This window comes from Saccopteryx bilineata, chromosome 11, assembly GCF_036850765.1.
Source record: "Saccopteryx bilineata isolate mSacBil1 chromosome 11, mSacBil1_pri_phased_curated, whole genome shotgun sequence".
In the NCBI taxonomy this organism is placed as follows: domain Eukaryota; kingdom Metazoa; phylum Chordata; class Mammalia; order Chiroptera; family Emballonuridae; genus Saccopteryx; species Saccopteryx bilineata.
This window is the reverse complement of record NC_089500.1, coordinates 1,975,534-1,994,418: the sequence shown is the minus strand read 5'-3', so window position 1 is coordinate 1,994,418 and position 18,885 is coordinate 1,975,534. Positions and strand designations below refer to the sequence as shown.

Here is an 18,885-nt window from a genome sequence, read left to right as displayed (position 1 = left end):
AAGTACATAGAAGAAGACATAGATACTAAAATCATGGACCTGGGTTTTAAAGAACATTTTATGAACTTGACTCCAATGGCAAGAGAAGTGAAGGCAAAGATAAATGAATGGGACTACATCAGAATAAAAAGTTTTTGCTCAGCAAGAGAAACTGATATCAAAATAAACAGACAGCCAACTAAATGGGAAATGATATTTTCAAACAGCTCAGATAAGGGCCTAATATCCAAAATTTACAAAGAACTCATAAAACTCAACAACAAACAAACAAACAATCCAATAAAAAAACGGGAAGAGGACATGAACAGACACTTCTCCCAGGAAGAGATACAAATGGCCAACAGATATATGAAAAGATGCTCAGCTTCATTAGTTATTAGAGAAATGCAAATCAAAACTACAATGAGATACCACCTCACCCCTGTTAGATTAGCTATTATCAACAAGACGGGTAATAGCAAATGTTGGAGAGGCTGCGGAGAAAAGGGAACTCTCATCCACTGTTGGTGGGACTGTAAAGTAGTACAACCATTATGGAGGAAAGTATGGTGGTTCCTCAAAAAACTAAAAATAGAACTACCTTATGACCCAGCAATCCCTCTACTGGGTATATACCCCAAAACCTCAGAAACATTGATACGTAAAGACACATGTAGCCCCATGTTCATTGCAGCACTGTTCACAGTGGCCAATACATGGAAACAACCAAAAAGCCCTTCAATAGAAGACTGGATAAGGAAGATGTGGCACATATACACTATGGAATACTACTCAGCCATAAGAAATGATGACATCAGATCATTTACAGCAAAATGGTGGGATCTTGATAACATTATACGGAGTGAAATAAGTAAATCAGAAAAAAACAAGAATTACATGATTCCATATATTGGTGGAACATAAAAACGAGACTAAGAGACATGGACAAGAGTGTGGTGGTTACCAGGGGTGGGGGGAGGGAGGACATGGGAGGGAGGGAGGGAGAGAGTTAGGGGGAGGGGGAGGGGCACAGAGAACTAGATAGAGGGTGGCGGAGGACAATCTGACTTTGGGCGAGGGGTATGCAACATAATTTAATGACAAAATAACCTAGACATGTTTTCTTTGAATATATGTACCCTGATTTATTAATGTCATCCCATTACCATTAATAAAAATTTATTTAAAAAAAAAAAAAGAAGACTGGTTTGCCTTGCCAGAGCTATTTCCTTTTCCTTCTGAGAAACAGCTTTTCTGAGCCATACTGCTTGCAATCCTTTTTTGCTGGGGGGGTGGAGTGGTAGTCACTTTTATTATTATTGAATATTAATATTACTCTAGTTCAACGAGCTCCTTAGAAAGGCCTGATGACATATGTGCATTCCAGATCCACGCCACGGAAGGAAGGTGGTAGCCTCCACACAACCTCGCTAAGTGAGAACCCTGACCGTGGGCCCTTCCCCAGCTCTTACGCAGAATGGGCGGCGCGCTGACTTCTGAGGCAACCACCATATCCCAGGTCTCAGGGACAAGACCAGGGGTGGGGGGAACCCCACAGCAGCAGGTGCACTGGTCCGTGAGGAGCGTGGAGGGAGGCTTGAAAAGCCATCACCCGCTCACATCTTCTGGTCCTCACGGCTGGTGCACCTTAAGTCCAAGCCACGGGGACAGCGGCCTCATTCTGTGCATGTGCCTTCTACATCGTGAGGGGAACCAAACTATAACATCTACCTCGTTCCACGTGACCACCATGCTCAACTCTTCAAAAAGAGGGGAGTAGACAGACTCCTACATGTGCCCAACCGGGATCCACTCAGCATGCCCACTAGGGGGCGATGCTCTGCCCCTCTGGGGCGTTGCTCTGCTGCGACCGGAGTCATTCTAGCACCTGAGGCAGAGGCCATGGAGCCATCCCCAGCGCCCGGGCCAACTTTGCTCCAATGGAGCCTTGGCTGTGGGAGGGGAAGAGAGAGACAGAGAGGAAGGAGAGGGGGAGGGGTGGAGAAGCAGATGGGCGCTTCTCCTGTGTGCCCTGGCCGGGAATCGAAACCAGGACTTCGATATGCCAAGCCGATGCTTTAGCGCTGAGCCAACAGGGCAGGGTCAACATTTTTTTTTTTTTTAAGCACAAAGATTAGAAATAACCAGACTGCTTATGCTGGTTTGACACTGGAGGTAAAGTCACCGCTGGATGAGACAGAGAATAACACCAACCATCACAGGGTCTGTGCTGGAACTGGTTGTTACCAAGGACTGTGTCTCCCTTCACCCCAGAGCACCTCTCACTCTCTGTCGCCAGCCTATTTCACACCTGAACGGTGAAGGACGTGGCCCAGACTCACTCTGACCGGAGGCTGGTCCAACACAGAGTCTGCGTTTTCCCTCGGTTCCTCTCTCCCTGGACATCGTACCAGAGGTGGGGGGCCGGCCACGAGAAACACAGGGAAGACACCTACCTACACAGGTGGGTCTTTGCCCAAGAGCACCCTCAGCCAACTTACCCAGGACTCAGGGGGGCCGACCCGCCGTGGGGCCCGGTCCCACCCTCCTGCATGGTGCCCCACACAGCCACCCTGGGCTCCTGGCATGGACCCCAAAGAGGTCTAAGGAAACTGCTAGAATTGAACTGAGATAGTTCCAAAGTAACATCTCTCCCTCAATGTCCTTGTGTAGAAATGGCTGAACTTGCAGAGTGGAGATTTCTGACTCAACTTCAGCACCTGGCTAAGGTTACGGTGGGGGCTCCCCAAACGGGTCCATCATCTCAGCCCCCTGTGGGGACCAAAGAGGCAGAGTCCAAATGGAGAGGAGCTGTACGCATGAACGGCACACCAGATTTCCCCGACTGCATGTAAAAGAAAAGATATCTCGGTAATCATTTGCACGTCACCTAGGTGCACAAGTAGCGTGGAACCATTAGGCTACAGAAAAACGTATGAATGTGACTTTCCCCCATTTCTTTAACCACTTTTCACATGGTCGCCAGAAAATCTCCAATGACAGGTGCATCGTATTTCTGTCAGGCTACTCGGTCCCCGCAGGTCAGCCGACCACGGCCAATAAGCCAGACCCTGCACAAACACCTGTTCTGGTAAAGCGAGCAAGCTACAAATGGTTTTCACATTCTTAAGCAGTTGGAACAAAATCAAAAAGTAATAGTATTTTGTGGCCCATGAACAACATCCAGTGCAAGTCCCCCAACGAAGGGCATCTATTTGCTGGTGAGCAGTCTTTTGTTGCTCCCGCGCCATGAGCCTCCACTGGGTAATGCCATCAGAGATGTGAGCCCACGGGGCCCAAAATATTTAGCATCTGGCCCCTCACAGAAAACGTCAGTGACCCCTGCCCTAGAGTTTTGGAAATACAGACCCCCCCCAGTTTCCGGAGCACAGAGAGGGGACACTCCCTAAGCCGCACTGGAGAACAGGAGGAGAGAGAAGCAGAGGGTCAGGGGACCAGGGCGGGGCTGCATCCTTCCGGCTGGCTGGAACACTGTTTCCCTGCTTCAAAACCTCCGACTCTTCTAGACATTTCTCCTTCTTGATGGGTCCCTCAATACCTCTGTTTGTCTTCACAGAAGATACGGTCACCATACGCATTCGATCTCAGGACACCACACAGCAACTCCCATCTCCTCCTGGGTGGCTCATCGGTGACCCCAGCCACTTAGGAGAGGGGGGGGGGGCAAAAGAGGGGACCTTGGTCTTCCATCACATGATATAACTCCAGATGGCACAGACCAAGAACGCAAATAAACTCTACACGTCTGAACAGGAGTGAGGAAAACCGGAACTCAGGGTGACTGTCCAAAACATGGTCCCCTCAGCCAACCCAGCCATGGTACTGTGACCAGGTGAGCAAATCATGCCGGACCCAGTGTCTCCGTGGGGGACAGGAACTGGCGGGACTCCCGGCCCTCTCACTGGGATGAGGCACAGAGACCGAGAATGTGGAGAAAGGCTGGCGTCTGGTGGGTGTTTGCAGACAGGGAAGGACTGCGCAGAGAACGGGTGAGCTACTCGCATGCGGGCTAGCTGTTCGTTCAGGTCCTCACCAAGGGCGACTCAACTCTACAGTCAGTCATGAGGAGTCAACGTTCAACTTCCAATAAAATGGGACATGGTCACGCCCAATAACCTGGGTCACACCATCATGGAGATTCAAAAACTCACTCTCCATGCCTCACGTTCTGTTCACGGGCCTTGGTTCTTCATACCTGTGCTGCCGCTTTGCCAAGGGCCACTGTGGCATTGGACCTGAGGACACTACGGAAGACATATGTCTATGTAAAAATACATACAATAACCAGTCAGGATAAAATCAATGTAAAAAAGATTCCTTATGGTTTGACATTAAAAAAAAAAAAAAAAGCCTTGGCCCTTGCCGGTTGGCTCAGTGGTAGAGCGTCGGCCTGGGGTGCAGGAATCCTGGGTTCGATTCCCAGCCAGGGCACACAGGAGAGGCGCCCATCTGCTTCTCCACCCCTCCCCCTCTCCTTCCTCTCTCTCTCTTCCCCTCCCGCAGCCGAGGCTCCATTGGAGCAAAGTTGGCCCCGGGCACTGGGGATGGCTCTATGGCCTCTGCCTCAGGCACTAGAATGGCTCTGGTTGCAACAGAGCGATGCCCCAGATGGGCAGAGCATCACCCCCTGGTGGGCATGCTGGGTGGATCCCGGTCAGGCTCATGTGGGAGTCTGTCTGACTGCCTCTCCGTTTCCAACTTCAGAAAAATACAAAAAAAAAAAAAAAAGCCTTTTGTTTTATGGGAGTTCTGTCTTTCTCTTCAACATATAAGGGCCATGTTTCTCTCTTTGCTTTTCTTGCCGGAAATTTACTGGATTCTGACATTTGGTTCCTGTACACCCCCTGGAGGGAATACTATGATCCGTAATATGCCCCCCTCCCCCGCCTCTGTCGTGACCTCTTATTCCATTTCTTCTTGGTTTTCATTTTTGTTTTACTGCCTATCTAAAGTGTACCCTCAAGTGCACCTCCCGCCCTTGACGGAAAAAGGTGGGTATACGGGAGCAAACTGTCGCAACTCACATGCAAAGGACAAGATTTCATGACCAGAGACTCAGACAGGGCTGCGAAAACTCTGACACACACATCATTCTCATAGAGGAAGAGAACCATCAAGTCTGACGCCGACTGCACCCACTCAGGCCAGTCTGAGTTCACACAGGTCATCAGGGAGTTTGAGAAATTTCTAGAAAGGTAACAAACTACCTGGGATAGAGTTTCTGGTAATTAATGAGACAGTTCTCAGTGCAGAGAAGGGACAGCACATTCTAAATCTGGGGCTCAACCTACTCATTGTTCTTTCGCTCAGGAAAGGGTCACACAAGAGAAGCAGGGAACCATCTCAACTACCATCTGTCTTCTCTGACCCCTCTCCCTGCCAGCGTTTGGTGGCTTTTTTTCTTATAGGACTTTCTCTCCTATGCTGGTCATTTCCTTCCTCTATCTACTATTCTCATAAAAAGTGATTGTGGGCCCTGGCCGGTTGGCTCAGCAGTAGAGTGTCAGCCCAGCGTGTAGAAGTCCCAAGTTTGATTCCCCGACAGGGCACACAGGAGAAGCATCCATCTGCTTCTCCATCCTTCTCCCTCTCCTTTCTATTTCTCTCTTCCCCTCCCGCAGCCAAGGGTCCTTTGGAGCAAAGTTAGCTCAGGCTCTGAGGACGGCTGCATCGCCTCCACCTCAGGCGCTAGAACGGCCCTGGTTGCAACGGAGCAACGCCCCAGATGGGCATAGCATCGCCCCCTGGTGGGCATGCGGGTGGATCCCAATCAGACGCATGCGGGAATCTGTCTGTCTGCTGCCCCCACTTCTTACTTTGGAAAAATACAAATAATAATAATAATAATAAATTTAAAAAGTGATTGTGTGTGGGCATGACCATTGGGTTTCCCAAAAAAGCGTGTGTGGCCGGCCCCTGAGCTGAACTGGGAAGCCCGTGCCAACAGCTGCGGGGTCTTTGATGGCCTGGGGTTCCTGAGTTTCAGCTCCCCACCCCTGCTGCCTTGAAATGGGACCGTCCATCTAGTTCTCACACTGATCCGACATCCCTGTTGAGCGATGTAAAAAATTTAGTCAACGTTCTTCTCTCTGGATCTCAAGCTGGGCATCAGAGGGCACACAGGAGGCAGGGACAGTGCACTGACTCCTTCCTCAATCCCCAGCCATGGCCTGGGTCTGCACTCTCTGCTACCTGATCCACTCTTAACAAGCTCATCTGGAATGTGGACTGTTCCCACAGCTTCCTGTGCACATTCACCCTGGTGGAACCTGGGACTCACGAAAACGGGATTGCCCTGGCTGGCTGGCTCAGTGTTAGAGCATCTGCCTGGTGTGTGGATGTCCTGGGTTTGATTCCTGGTCAGAGCACGGAGGAGAAGCAACCATCTGCTTCTCTTCTCAACCCCTCCCTCTCCCCTTTTTCTCTCTCTCTCCTCCTCCCACAGCCATGGCTCAACTGGTCCAAGTTCATCAGCCCCAGGCACTGAGGATGGCTCCCTGGAGTCTCTGTCTCAGGCGCCAACAATAGTTCGATTGCTAAGCATTGTCCCAGATGGGTGAAACATCAGCCACAGATGGAAGCTGCCAGGTGAATCCCAGTCAGGGCACATGTGGGAATCTATCCCCCCTCCTCTCACTTGGAAAAGAAGAAGAAAACAGGATCAGAGCCCTGTCCATCGCTAGGCCCTTGGCTGAGTTCCCAAATCCTTCTGCATCTCAGTACCTGTACAATGCCAGAATTCACTCCAAAAAAATCATCATTCAGTTCCTTGCTCATTATAACATATACGTAACTCTCAATATTAACCTTCTAAAACAAGCCCAAATAGAAATCCACAAAGGTAAATAATGATGAAAATCAACATTTTCCTTCACGGTCGTTCCACAGAATCCAAGTACCACTTCATACCGGTATGAAACCCACACTCTGGAGTAAGGTGCCACGTGAACTCTGCTCCGGGCAGGCAGAGGCCGTGCAGTAGTAAACCATTCCCTCTGAAGCATCCAAAATGGTGCCCCTGGGGCCCAAAGGATCTAAGGTACTTTCCAAAATGGCCTGTAGATTCCGGGAACAGTAGATAAGACTTCCAGACAGCCTGACATGCACAGTGGGCCCGGTCCCTTCATGTCTCTAGTTGAACAACAAACAGGGATCGTAGAAACCCCTCCCCCTCCTTGCATCCTAACTGCAGGGAACTCCTTCCGCAACCAAGTCCTACACACCATGAACAAAAAGGCGTGGCTATTAGGAAAATTAACCTTCCCTGCTAAAGTTCACATTCTAAACAGGTCATAATCTTTTACCAACCTAGAAAATCACCAATAAGCCAATCTTCCTAAAAAAACCATTAACAGATTCTGCTTTTCTGTCACCAGGGTAATTTATGGAGGACAATTTTAATCCTCCTCCTTATCCCACGACTCCACAGACCTGTCCCCAGGTTCATGTGACCACGGCAAGTACATTGACGCTCGAAATTACTAACAGTCCAAATCTCCAAGCTGGCTCTGGGCATGAAATCATCATCCTTACCTCATATTTTAAAAAGTGAAAGCCCCCCCCCCCCCCGGCCCCGTTTCAGAAACCAGGAAGCCACATGAGCCCCCAGCTGGGCTGGGCGGTCCTCAGCACAATCACACAGGTTCAAGGATGCCTGGCGTGACAAAGAGATAAAATGATCATCATGATGCCAACAGTCACGCTAAAGACAGAGACGCCTTGGCGTGATGAGTCTGAATCGGACGGGATAGGATTATCCAGGTGAGTGGTGATATTTTCTCAAATGGCATAAAAGTGTCCCTCCCTGCATCACTGATAATGTCAATATAAATTATGCATCGCCCGAAGCCGCATTCCTGACCACGGCTGCGGTTCTCCGAGCAACACCCAGGCCCCACCTCGCGCGCGTGTGGAGGCCCTGTGACAGGTGCACATGCGGGAGGGAGTACCAATATGCTTACTTCTTTCCTTAAAACCGGGCAGCAGGGTGTGATTTGAGCTAATGAGATGGATCCATCCACAGCAAGGGGCCCGGAGATGGGCGGGCACGGGCAGTGAGGCCATAGCCTTGCAGGGACGTGGAAAACACAGGGAGAGGCTTCCATGCAGCTCTGTCTCCATGGGGTCCCCCCCCCCGAGTTGTGGCTGAAGATGTCCCCTTGTGAATTAAATGCAAGCCAATCCCCAAAATGCAAAAGTGTACAGCCTGGGTACTCAAAACACATCCGTAAGCGACGGCATTACAGGGCTACCTCCAGATCACTCCAGAACAGCACCACAAAAGTTTCTTTTTAACATTTTTTATTGATTTTTTAGAGAGAGAGGAAAGAAGAAAGAGAGAAAGAGAGAGAGGGCACGTACATCAATCTGTTTCTGTACACACCTTCACCAGGGATCAAACTGACAACCTTTGCATATGGGGACGACGCTCTAACCAACGGAGCTACCGGGCCAGGGCACCACAAAGATTCAAAGTATGAAACAGAGTCGTAGTCACAGACTCGTCACAAGGATGTGGAGTATAAAACATAGGGAATAGAGTCCATGACATTGTGGTAACTGCCTGTGGTGTCAGACCCATCCCAGATGCACCTGGATGGTCACTTAGGAAGTTACACAATGTCTCATGGCTGGGTTGGATACCCAAAACTAATAGAATACTGTGTTATTAACTGGAACCATAAAAATAAAAAATAAATTAAAGTCAGAAAAAAATAAAATACTATGAAATAGGAATGTTCGCCAATTCATCCATCTATTTAAAAAAAAAACAAGTCTTGAAGGGGTGGACAAAAAAAACCTATTTCTGAGCTCGAGGTTAAATTCACTGAGCGATGAGGAAGGAAGCAGGGAAAGCACTCTCTCACCAGCCCAACCTCAGTCTGTCTGCAACTGGCAGAAATGTTAACCACCCACGCTGGGCTCCACAATTGCCTGAACTGACTCAACCCGTCCGCACTGAACGTCAAACTATTTCCCACAAAATTTATCTCGGGAACCTTACAAGAGACACTAACTAGCTCACCACCCCAACCCATGGGCCCAACAACAAGCTGTAGGCGCCAGGGGCAGCCTCTGTCACAACTTCCCCTGCGCCCTGCGCCCGCACTATAAATTTCAGACAATGTTCTCAAATGCCAAAATAAATCACTGGCCAGCACCGGGCCCAGTTGCCCGAGCACCAGAGGTTAAATAGTGCCAGATGGCAGAGACAGACACATTGTTGCCCTTTTCTGAAACAAAGAGGGAAATTCCTAAACAACCATCCTCTCCTTGCAATAGGGGGAAAAGAGAAGAGCGGGTTTGGGGAGGGTTGCAAAATAATGCTGGAAAAAAAAAGTTGTTGTTGTTGTTTTAATTCTTCACCAAGGAAAAAAAAATACTGCACCTCAGTTAAATACTGAGTTTTAACAGCACCTCAAATTTCTAAGTCTCTCTTTCACAGGGCCCTGAAAGCCAACACCACATTTCGCCTGCACTCACAAGCCCCCAAATGAGCAAGAAAATAGGAGGACAGCTGTAGCCCAGGGCAGAGCTGACATCAGCAATTCCCTGGGGTGCCCCATGGTGAGAGAGAGGAGTCTACCTGCTTCAGAGGGAATACACCACCAGCTTAATCCTGCTCTTGAAGAGAAAATATAGTTGTCTCTCCCCCCCAGCCTCAGTCAAGGAACTGTCTAAACTTCACCATCCTATACAGGGTGGGGCAAAAGTCATTTCACAGTGGCTTGCATGGAAGAGAAAGACAATGTACTACTACTCACAGAAATTAGGGGATATTTCAAAATTAATATGAAGCGATAAAAAAAAAGCAGCACTTGATTTTTTTTCATTCAACAAGAACATCAGAAAAGCAAAGGACAAGTCAAAGGAAGTTGTTCGATTAGGCAGGTGAGATGCAAAACCAACTTTTATTTCATTGGTGAACATGCAGTAGACAGAAAGGCTGAAAGGACTGGAGCTTCTGCACTGTCCCTGATGCCCTAGTTTTTGCGAGCAGTGCAAATAAATATTAAGAATAAACTGTGTTTCACATTCTCACGACCATAAACCTACCTATGGACCACCCCGTCTGACAAGATACCTTTCTCTCAAAGTGAGTTTGAGAGTTGGACAAGTGGATTAAACTCCTGGCCAACACATACCCACACCCCACACACACACACACCCCAGAAAGACTATCGACCAGAATGAACTCAAATTTCAAGTAAACAGCAAAGTGTATGTACACATCCGATGCCATTGCTTTTTTTAAACAATTGATTTTTCTAGGCCCCTGGGGGGGGGGGTGCTCCTTCCTCCCTTACTCTACAGGTATTGACCTGTTTGCATGCTAAAAAAAAAAAAGTCGCATTTCTGATTGCCCCTGCTTGGAGGTTTTCAGTGGCCCTGGAAGGGAAGCCTCATTGTCAGGTCTTCTTTTTTGGGGAAACAGCATGGGTTTACACTTCATATCATTCAAAGGCACGCCATTGGACACCCTCTTGTTCTGGACATCCACGGGACAGCCAGGCTGGCTTCGCAAAGAAAAGCTGCAGCTGCTCCAAATCACGTGCGGCCAGATTCGAGGGACAAAGACGACACAAACGGACAGTTACAACTGCTCATTCCCCAGGCCGCTCAAGCACCCTCCACAGACCGAGCCTCGGAGCTGGCTGTCCTCAAATACAGGCAGCGCATTCACAGTGCCCGAGGACGTGCCCTTCCAACAGCGAAGTCATGCCTCCCCCCCAGAACAGTCCTCTGTGGAAGACAATTCGTGGGGAAGAAAGATGCTTTTGAAAGAAGTGGAGGAGACGTTTTAAGTTCATACAAGTTTTTCTTTGGTCTTCCAAAGAGAAGGTTGGTTTAATAAATTCTTCCTAAGTATCTGATCTGATTCCGCTCTCCTGAAAGGGGTGTGTCACCATTTGCCAGTTTTCCTGAAAACTGTTAGGATCATTCACAGCCCGAGTCCAAGGATAAAGAGGACCCCCACACACATTATAAGTCACTCTGCCACCTCTGGTGAAAGTGCGGAGGGGGTGTAATCTCACCCCGCTCAGAGCAGAAATCACTCAACCATCAAAGAGAACTATCCACCTCCCGCATCCCAAACTCACTTGTTTCTGGGGCCAAAAAGGACCAAGGCCAAAGCTTGAATCTGGAATAGGCTGCCACAGGATACAGTAAAAGCCTTCACAGGCGGCTGCCAACACACTGTTGGCCAGACAAGTTGGGAGGTGAGAATCCCAGGGAAGGCGTGAGGGAGAGGAAGACCACAGTTATGGAAGTTAGCTCCTGGGCCCCCTTAGCACCGAGCCCCACACAGAAGGAAGTGGAACAATTTGCTGCTCCCTAAGCTCCCAGGCAAAGAGGACAGAGTCCGTAGATGCCAGTCAGCCGTCCACACACACCAGACTCCACACACACAGCTGCATCCACCTGCCATCTATCTCCGTGACACCAGGAGATGTCTTCCAACCACCCGCATCCCACCAGAGCAATTCACTTGAAAAACGCAAATCCATACAAGATGTACTTTTTGACCACCAGCCACTGCAGGGTCTGGGTGCTGAAGACAGGAACGCAATTAATTCTTCAGGTTTTGACATTAATAATCCTGGAAGTAAAAGTCAAAGGTGCCATGTGGTAAGCCAACCCGGGGCAGCTCAAGGTGCTGGGTGCTCCCTGGGCCGCAGGTGAGCCCACACTCAAGGAGGAACATGGTTCAGGGTTGGGCCAACACATGCAAGCCCCCCCCCCCCATGGGCCCACGGGTAGTGAACAACCTTCAGTGCAGCCAAGAGATGTATTTTTGAAAGAACAAATCAACTGTGTCAGAAGCTCTAACCACGCGCTAAAGTATGTAAACATTTACAGCACGGAAGATGTCTGCTTTTGAAGAAGGAATGTTCCTTCTACATTCAAACGTGTAGAACACAGCCATCAAATAAAGTTAACGTTCTTCTGCTTTCCTCCATCGGTTCTGTGACTTCTGCCTAACTCTGTGCCCACTGCTGAGACACCTCCAAGCTATCTGGCCATCAAATGCCCATCAGAAAGTTAATTGTTTCCTTCACGTGTGATTGAGAAGCCTCACGCACTCAGAAATCTAGGTACATTCTTAAGAAAAATGCCATTTTCTATTATATAATTCACACACACACACACACACACCTTTTCTCCAGTGAAAAGGGAATAAACAGCAAAACAGCACCACCTTGAACCCTGAGAACAAGCACGTTACAGAAGGAAAAGCACACACGTTTGGACAAGCTCCTTCCTGCAGCACGTAATCAGCTTATATTTCAGTTTCCTATTTCTGTGGCATTAAGGTATAATGCCGCTGAAACTCTAAACACAGCCCCCACGCAGCCTTACAGCCAGACACTCCCTTAAAAATTTTTTAAAGATTCCTTCTGGTAAATTATGAGTTAAGAGCAATATGTATTCTGAAATCGAATAAACAAAAATCCCCCATAACCCAATACACTGAGTACTGGTTCTTCAAGAACAATCCATGACTAAACCCTCCTTAAATCTCCGGGTTACATTACCATTTTTCCCTATTTGGTAAGGCTAATAAACCATCTGTGAGAGCACACACCTCCGTTTGAAAAAGCATCCTTTTTAAAGGAGCCTCCTTGCTCTTGGTTCAATGCATCCCAACATCAACTGCTTCACCTGCAAGACTCAAACATCCCCAGGTAGGAAACAAGGAAAGGTAAATAAAGGTTAAGTTTAGTAGGGCAGAAGTGGAGACAACAGAGCTTTGAGCCTTGACCTCTTTCCACCATCAACCCTGCATTCTATTCACTGCCTGCTGGTTTCTGGGACAACATCTTGTCAAGTTAGAGACGTGGGCTTTCAGACCCCATGAGTCTCTAAATTGGTCAGGGCAACTTTAAAGGTTGTTTACAAATACAGGGGATTAACCCGGGCCCCTTTTAGTCAAGGATTCACAGGTCCTCAGTGATATATCCCAAAGTTAAAGCTCTTTTCAGCCAGTAAATTTCAGTTACAGTCAGCCTTATGGAAAATGACCCTGAAAAACAAAAATAAGCAAAAACCCCTGCCTTCCCACTGCTGAACACAGTGCCTACCAAACATGCACTTCCCTGTTTGGTTTCACTTTGGAGAAGCAATTCCCAGGCCAACGGAGTCACTTTATCACACATCCTATGGGATTATTATTTGTTGAACATGTACATTCATGGGCTCTCAATGTTTCAGCCTATTCAAAGCAGCAAGCTGAAGAAAACAAGTCAGTCCTACGCACACAAACAACTAAGAAAAATATCAAACATGCTACGTGTGTTATCTTAACACATCCAAAGTCTAATTCCATTACCAAAATGCTCCAGCAGCCTGGCTGCAAGCTCAGTTTCTCTTAGGGCCCATTCAAGATGGCCTGGCCCTCGCTCTTGTGAAACCAAAGATGTCCTCCCTGCAACCCAACTCTCAGACCAGGCACCACCCCCACTGCACCCAACTCTCTCAAATTTGACCAAGAGGGGGAACTCCCCATTGACTGTGCAGCTCTGGCATGCGGTATGTTTAATTCTGGCTGGTCTGGGTAAATATGTATATTTAAATAACAGGGATTTTTGATGCCACAATCAAAAAAATGCAAGAGAAAATGAAGGAGGAACAAACAAATGATAAAATGAGCTTCTTTCGCGGCAGAAAAGAGTACCCTATCAAATAGCACGCATGCCTCCTTCCTTAAAGTAGCACTTACATTCCTCCACCAAAATACCCCAATACTATTCACAGGGCGGCTTGAAAAATAATCTGGAGAAGGTCCTGTTTGGGGGGAACAGCCCGCCCTGCATTGACGCCGGTGAATTCTTTAAGGGTATTGATTACGCAGCCACAGCAGGAGGTATATCCATTTTTAAATCATCTTTAATCAGTATTGGTGACTTAATGGCAGGTTCACGGGGGGGGGGGGGGGGGGGGCAGTGTTTAATCAAGACCACCTTCTAAAGTTCCTTTTGTGACCTGCTGTTAGGTCAGTGCGGTGCGCATCCGAGGGTCCCGTAGCCTTGCCCTTTGTTACGAAGTGGGCCCAGCTGGCAGGCCCGGCCCACGCCCACGGGCACATCTGGGCTTCCCAGGCGGCCCCCAGTCCACCGGGCTCCTCCAGCCCAGTCGAGTCAGGTCTAACCGCAGGACACACACCCACGCGCAATGGCCCCCGCCAGGCGCCTGGGTCATTGCACCCCAGACCTCCCACCCAAATCCGCGCGGGATGCCAGACCCCGGACAGAATGAGGTGTGAACACTTATGTAATCTTCCTGGGGGCCACGCCTTTCCCACCGCCCCACCTCCGCCAGAACAAAGTGAAGTTTAAAATAGAAACCAATCACCTGGCCTCCGAGGCGCCAGAGCCCCCGGAGCGCGACCCCTTCTGCCACGCAGACCCTCAGGCCAGGCGCAGACCCCCGGGCCAGGCACAGACGCCTGCCCCGCGACGGACTCCGGGCCAGGCCCGGCCCCATTCCCTCGCCCCGCGCAGACCCCCACCCCCACCCCGCACAGCCGGGCCCCTACCCCCCCGCCGCCCCACCCCCTAGCCCCCGCCCCGAACCGCTTCCTCTTGCCCGCTCCCTCCCCAGCTGATCCCCCTCCGGCCCACACCGACCCCCGCCTTTGTTACGGTGAGAAGTTGGGCCGTGGGTCCCCGTCTCTTTCACTTCTTGGGTTACAGTGCAGGCGTGTGACGTCCGCTCCACATGACGGGGGCGGGGGACGGGGGACGGGGGGCGGGCGCCGGGGGCGGGGGCGAGGGCCGGGCCCTCCCCCACCTCCCTCCCTGCCGCCCCGCCCACGGCCCGCCCCCAGGAAGCCCAGCAACAAGCTGCCACCGCCCCCACCCCCACCCCCGAGGCGGGCAGGTAGATCCCCCTGCTTCTGCCCCAACCCGCCCCCACCCGGTCCACGCCTACCCCGCGGTGCCCCAGACCCAGTGCCGAAACGCTTGAAGATACAAAAATAGGAATGATTTAATCCAGCTACACACCCCACTGCAGCCCATTCCTCAACCGGCGAGCTCACTGGGAGGACGGGAGGCAGAATCGGATCCAACTCCGCCTTGGGGGGCGGAAACGGCCCAAGTTGGAGGCGTGGGGCTGGACACCGCCTCATAACCGAGTTAGGTTGTTACAGAAGGAGAACGAAGGTCGCCTGGGGTTGTCCATGGGCCTTGAGGTGATCTCAGTCCGGCTCAGTGGACCTGGAGCGAGTCCCTCCCAGGGATCTCCAAGCAGGGGTCTCCGGGGAGGAAGGGGCACACGTGGGTCCTTAACCCGTGCCCTGGGGCATCACCATCCATCCTGGAGTGAGGCAGGCCAGCAAGTGCAACGGTGACAAGAGATGGTACACAGCCTGGTCTGGTCCACACGCTTCCACACACACCACTACCAACGTTCCCAGGGAAACTGGTGCCAGATCAAGCTGGTAGGCCAGCGTGGGGCGGCCCGTGACGCTCTCCACCCGTGAAAGTGCTCATGGTGCGAGCGATGCGGCCCGTGCTCCACACTCATTAAGTCGGTGGTCCGCCGAACTTTCACTGACCAGCAGCAGGCCACACTCTAGAATTTGCCAAGGACTAAGTGACAACTTCCGGAGACAAAATAAAATTTGAAGTCTGAAGGTACACGCTGCCTTCACTTTTGTACGGAGTTAACATCACAGTTTCAACAGTCCTCGTCCTCTGTGCACATGGAGCCGGTCGAGTGGGCTGCATCTTACGGGCTCCAGACGCGCAAGGGCGCGCCTGCCGCGTGGGAACGAGGTAGAAAAAGCCGATTCCCCCAGCTGTTGAGAAGAAGCATGATCACATCATTCCTCTTTTCTGCAGGTTTCCACTTGAATCCGAAAGCGCCTCTTGTGTCCATTCTTTACAGGACACTTGGAGGAGGCAGGATCTCCATTTGGGCTGCGGCTTGCCCTAGGAACTGCAGGGACTCAGATAAAAGCGTGGATCCACGTCTACAGCATACAGCTGTGCAAATTAGGAGCCTGCGGATGTGCGGGGCTGGTGGGACTTAACAGTGTGCAGACACATGAGCGCATGCACGCGCGCGCGCACACACACACACTCACACCCCAAATTACCTCCGGGATGGAGAAAGCCGCTACGGATTGGCCGGCAGAGCCGTCACTCTCACTTAGGGGCAGGGAAACTTTGCGAGGGCTGTTTCCTTTTTTTCCCCCTCCCCACCGTTTCATTTAATGGTGAAAGAAAAGCAGAGCTCTGAAAGTTAGCCATCTGCACGAAGGGGTTTCCTTCTTTCATACGGGCGTCAGACAATATCCATTTTAAGTGTATTTTGTACTTCCACAATGGATGAAAAGGGAAATTAGCCATCCCGGGAGGGGGCAAAGAGGGAGCTTAGGATAAGGAGAAGGGGGTCCTTCTGGGAGGGGTGGACGCAGGGTGGACAGCGGTTCTCAACATCCAAGGAACTTTTGACCTTTCATTGATCTCGAAATATATATATAAAAAAATGTATTTTACAGGTCAGATTCTAAAAAAATGCGGGTCCTAATTTATGAACTCATTTTAATTTTATTTAAACATGCGCCAGCAATCGTGTTTCCTTAAGAACTGACCTATTTTTGGCTGGAGATAAACGATCATGTTAACAGATGTTAATCTTGTAATCTGTTTTTCCTGTAAGCACTTTAGATACCCAGGTTTCAGACCTTAAAAATATCTTTTCCAAAAAGACCTGACATCACCACAATTCACTCCCTGAAAAATGACTCCCTCCCTTCCCTTTTTTTCCCCTCTGCAATGATTTCAAAGACATTAAATCTTTTTTCACTTTATAAACACCGATTTGTTCTGCCTCAATCCTACAGGCTTTTATTTGCATTTCAAATTCCACAGGTTACACCAGTCAGCTTTTCAAAAAATGTAAACCAACAATGAAGCAGCAAATGGCTTTTTTGTGCATCTGGATTAAATAAGGCACAGAAGGAATATAATTTTAAAATAAGGCTGAGTTCATCTTTGCACACCGGAGACCAAGTAATTATCAACAAGCCCAGAGGAATGGGTAACATACAAGATCCACAACCAAGAAGCTGCCGGTCTGATCCTGGTCTGCTGTAGGGAGCTTATTAATGCTGATAATAAATGGGGCTGGCTTAGGGACCCACATTTTCCCGTAATAGGCTGGGTCTCCCTGGTCCCTAACTGCTGGGTCCATTGGCTTCCCAGCCCACCAGGGCTGATAGTCATCGCGCCACCTACCTCCATAAACCACTGTTTTAAATACCCAACTCTCTGGCTTTTAGCAAACTTATCCATACAAAGTTTCTTTAAAACTTGACGAGGCGGCTTAATCTAAACACCGATCGTAACTATTCAGTATGGTAGTTCTCCCTGGAAATGGAAGACGAGGCCCTTTCCCCACACACCCCCACAACCCCCACCACACATCATGGTTGTTTTTTTCTTTTCTTTTCTTGCATATACCCGAGTATATACTGTGATCAATACTTCCTTCTAACCCCACCCTCGCCACAGCCCCTGCCCCAGCCTGGCTGTGTGCTTCTCCGAGGAGTCCCTGCCACCCGGACCACCTCTGCCCACCTCTGTCCGAGTCATTGCGGGAACCCTCGCCCCCACCCTTGCCCTAACTTCCCTTCCAGACTCTCACTTCTTTAATGTTAGAGTCACTGATACACTCCCACCGATAGGCAGGCAAACGGGAGCGGGAAGGACAAACACCACGCCCCCCCCCCCCCCCCGGCCGTAAGCAAACACATCCCCTAGGCAGCAGCGCGCGGTGCTCTCTGCATCGATCCCATCAGCCAAATCCTTAATAATTGAAGCGGCTCCTCGGGCCCCGCAGCGCCATCACCCACCTTCATTAGCCAGCGTGTTTTACTTTAAAGTAAGGCAATTTGCTCTTTGTCTCCTAATGGACGGAGAGCGCATCCAAGCTCCCCTCCTCCCGCGTCGCCTTTGACGAAGTGTACGAAGCCAGAGCCTCTTCCGCGCTCCCACCCCGGCCCCCACCCCGGCCCTCCACTGCAGTAAAAACCACCTCCCGGCGCACGCCTCGCCTCCTGAAGTTGCATCTTCCCTCTCCTAGAATTGCAGAGCCCAGCAATTACCAGCAGGAAAAACCCAGCCGCCCTCCCTGCGCTCGGGAGCCCCTCCCCGGCGCCCCCCACCCACGGAGCACACAGCAGTCCACGGCGTGGTCAGGGCGGGGCCCCGCGCCCCCCCGCCCCCTCGCGGGCCCGCGGCGCCCCCCTACCGCGTCCTCTACCTTGGCGGGGAGGCGGCGGCCGGGGAAAGAGGACGCGCACGCCCCGCGCTTCTGAAGGTTAAGCCGAGCGCCGGTGGCGCGGAGCCGATCGCTGCGCTAGACCGACCGCGCCAGCTGCGCCCGGGCGCGGGGGACGCGCGAGGGCGCGCGGAGCCCTCCACGCACCGGACTCCCTCCCCGCGCCGCCCGTGCGCGCCCCGGACGCACCCGCCCCACTAGGACCCCGGCGCCGGCCGGGCTCCGGGGGCTGCGCGGCGCGGGGAGGGGGCCGGGCCCCTGCGGCCCGGCGTAGGCCCCAGGTTTCCCCCAGCCCCGGAATGGTCTGCCCTGTAGGAAACGCACACGCTCCACTATTGTCTCATCAGCACAAAGTTCTGCCACACTGCGGGGAAAGTCTGGAAGCTCGCGATGACTCAGACGCAGCTCATTCTTCCCCTAATAGCCCTGAATCACGATCCCAACGGCTCGTCGTCGCCCCTTTCTCCTAAGGACTCCGCCGCCACAGCTCCAGTTATGGGAAGCTGTTTACGCGCACACACGGATCCACACATAACACGCACGCATCCATACGTGCAGACGTGTCGGGATGCACCTCTTAGCCGGCTTGGG

At 50.9% G+C, this 18,885-nt stretch overlaps 1 protein-coding gene and 1 non-coding gene across 6 annotated transcripts in view; one reads left to right on the top strand and one right to left on the bottom strand.

The window, feature by feature from the left end:
• Positions 1-18,451, bottom strand: part of ZNF516 (zinc finger protein 516) — a 101,744-nt gene extending 83,293 nt beyond the window's left edge. The window contains exon 1 of one of the 5 annotated variants that reach the window (XM_066246224.1): positions 18,277-18,451. The gene's annotated coding sequence lies outside the window, so the exon portion shown is untranslated. Of the gene's footprint in view, positions 1-14,630; positions 14,750-15,008; positions 16,202-17,866; positions 17,948-18,276 lie in introns of those variants that run through there. The other 4 variants (XM_066246228.1, XM_066246225.1, XM_066246223.1 and 1 more) reach the window with 4 other exon arrangements.
• TRNAP-GGG (transfer RNA proline (anticodon GGG)) lies at positions 4,356-4,431 on the top strand. Its single transcript has one exon. It is a non-coding gene; the product is annotated as a tRNA-Pro (tRNA).
• Positions 18,452-18,885: the final 434 nt, after the last annotated feature.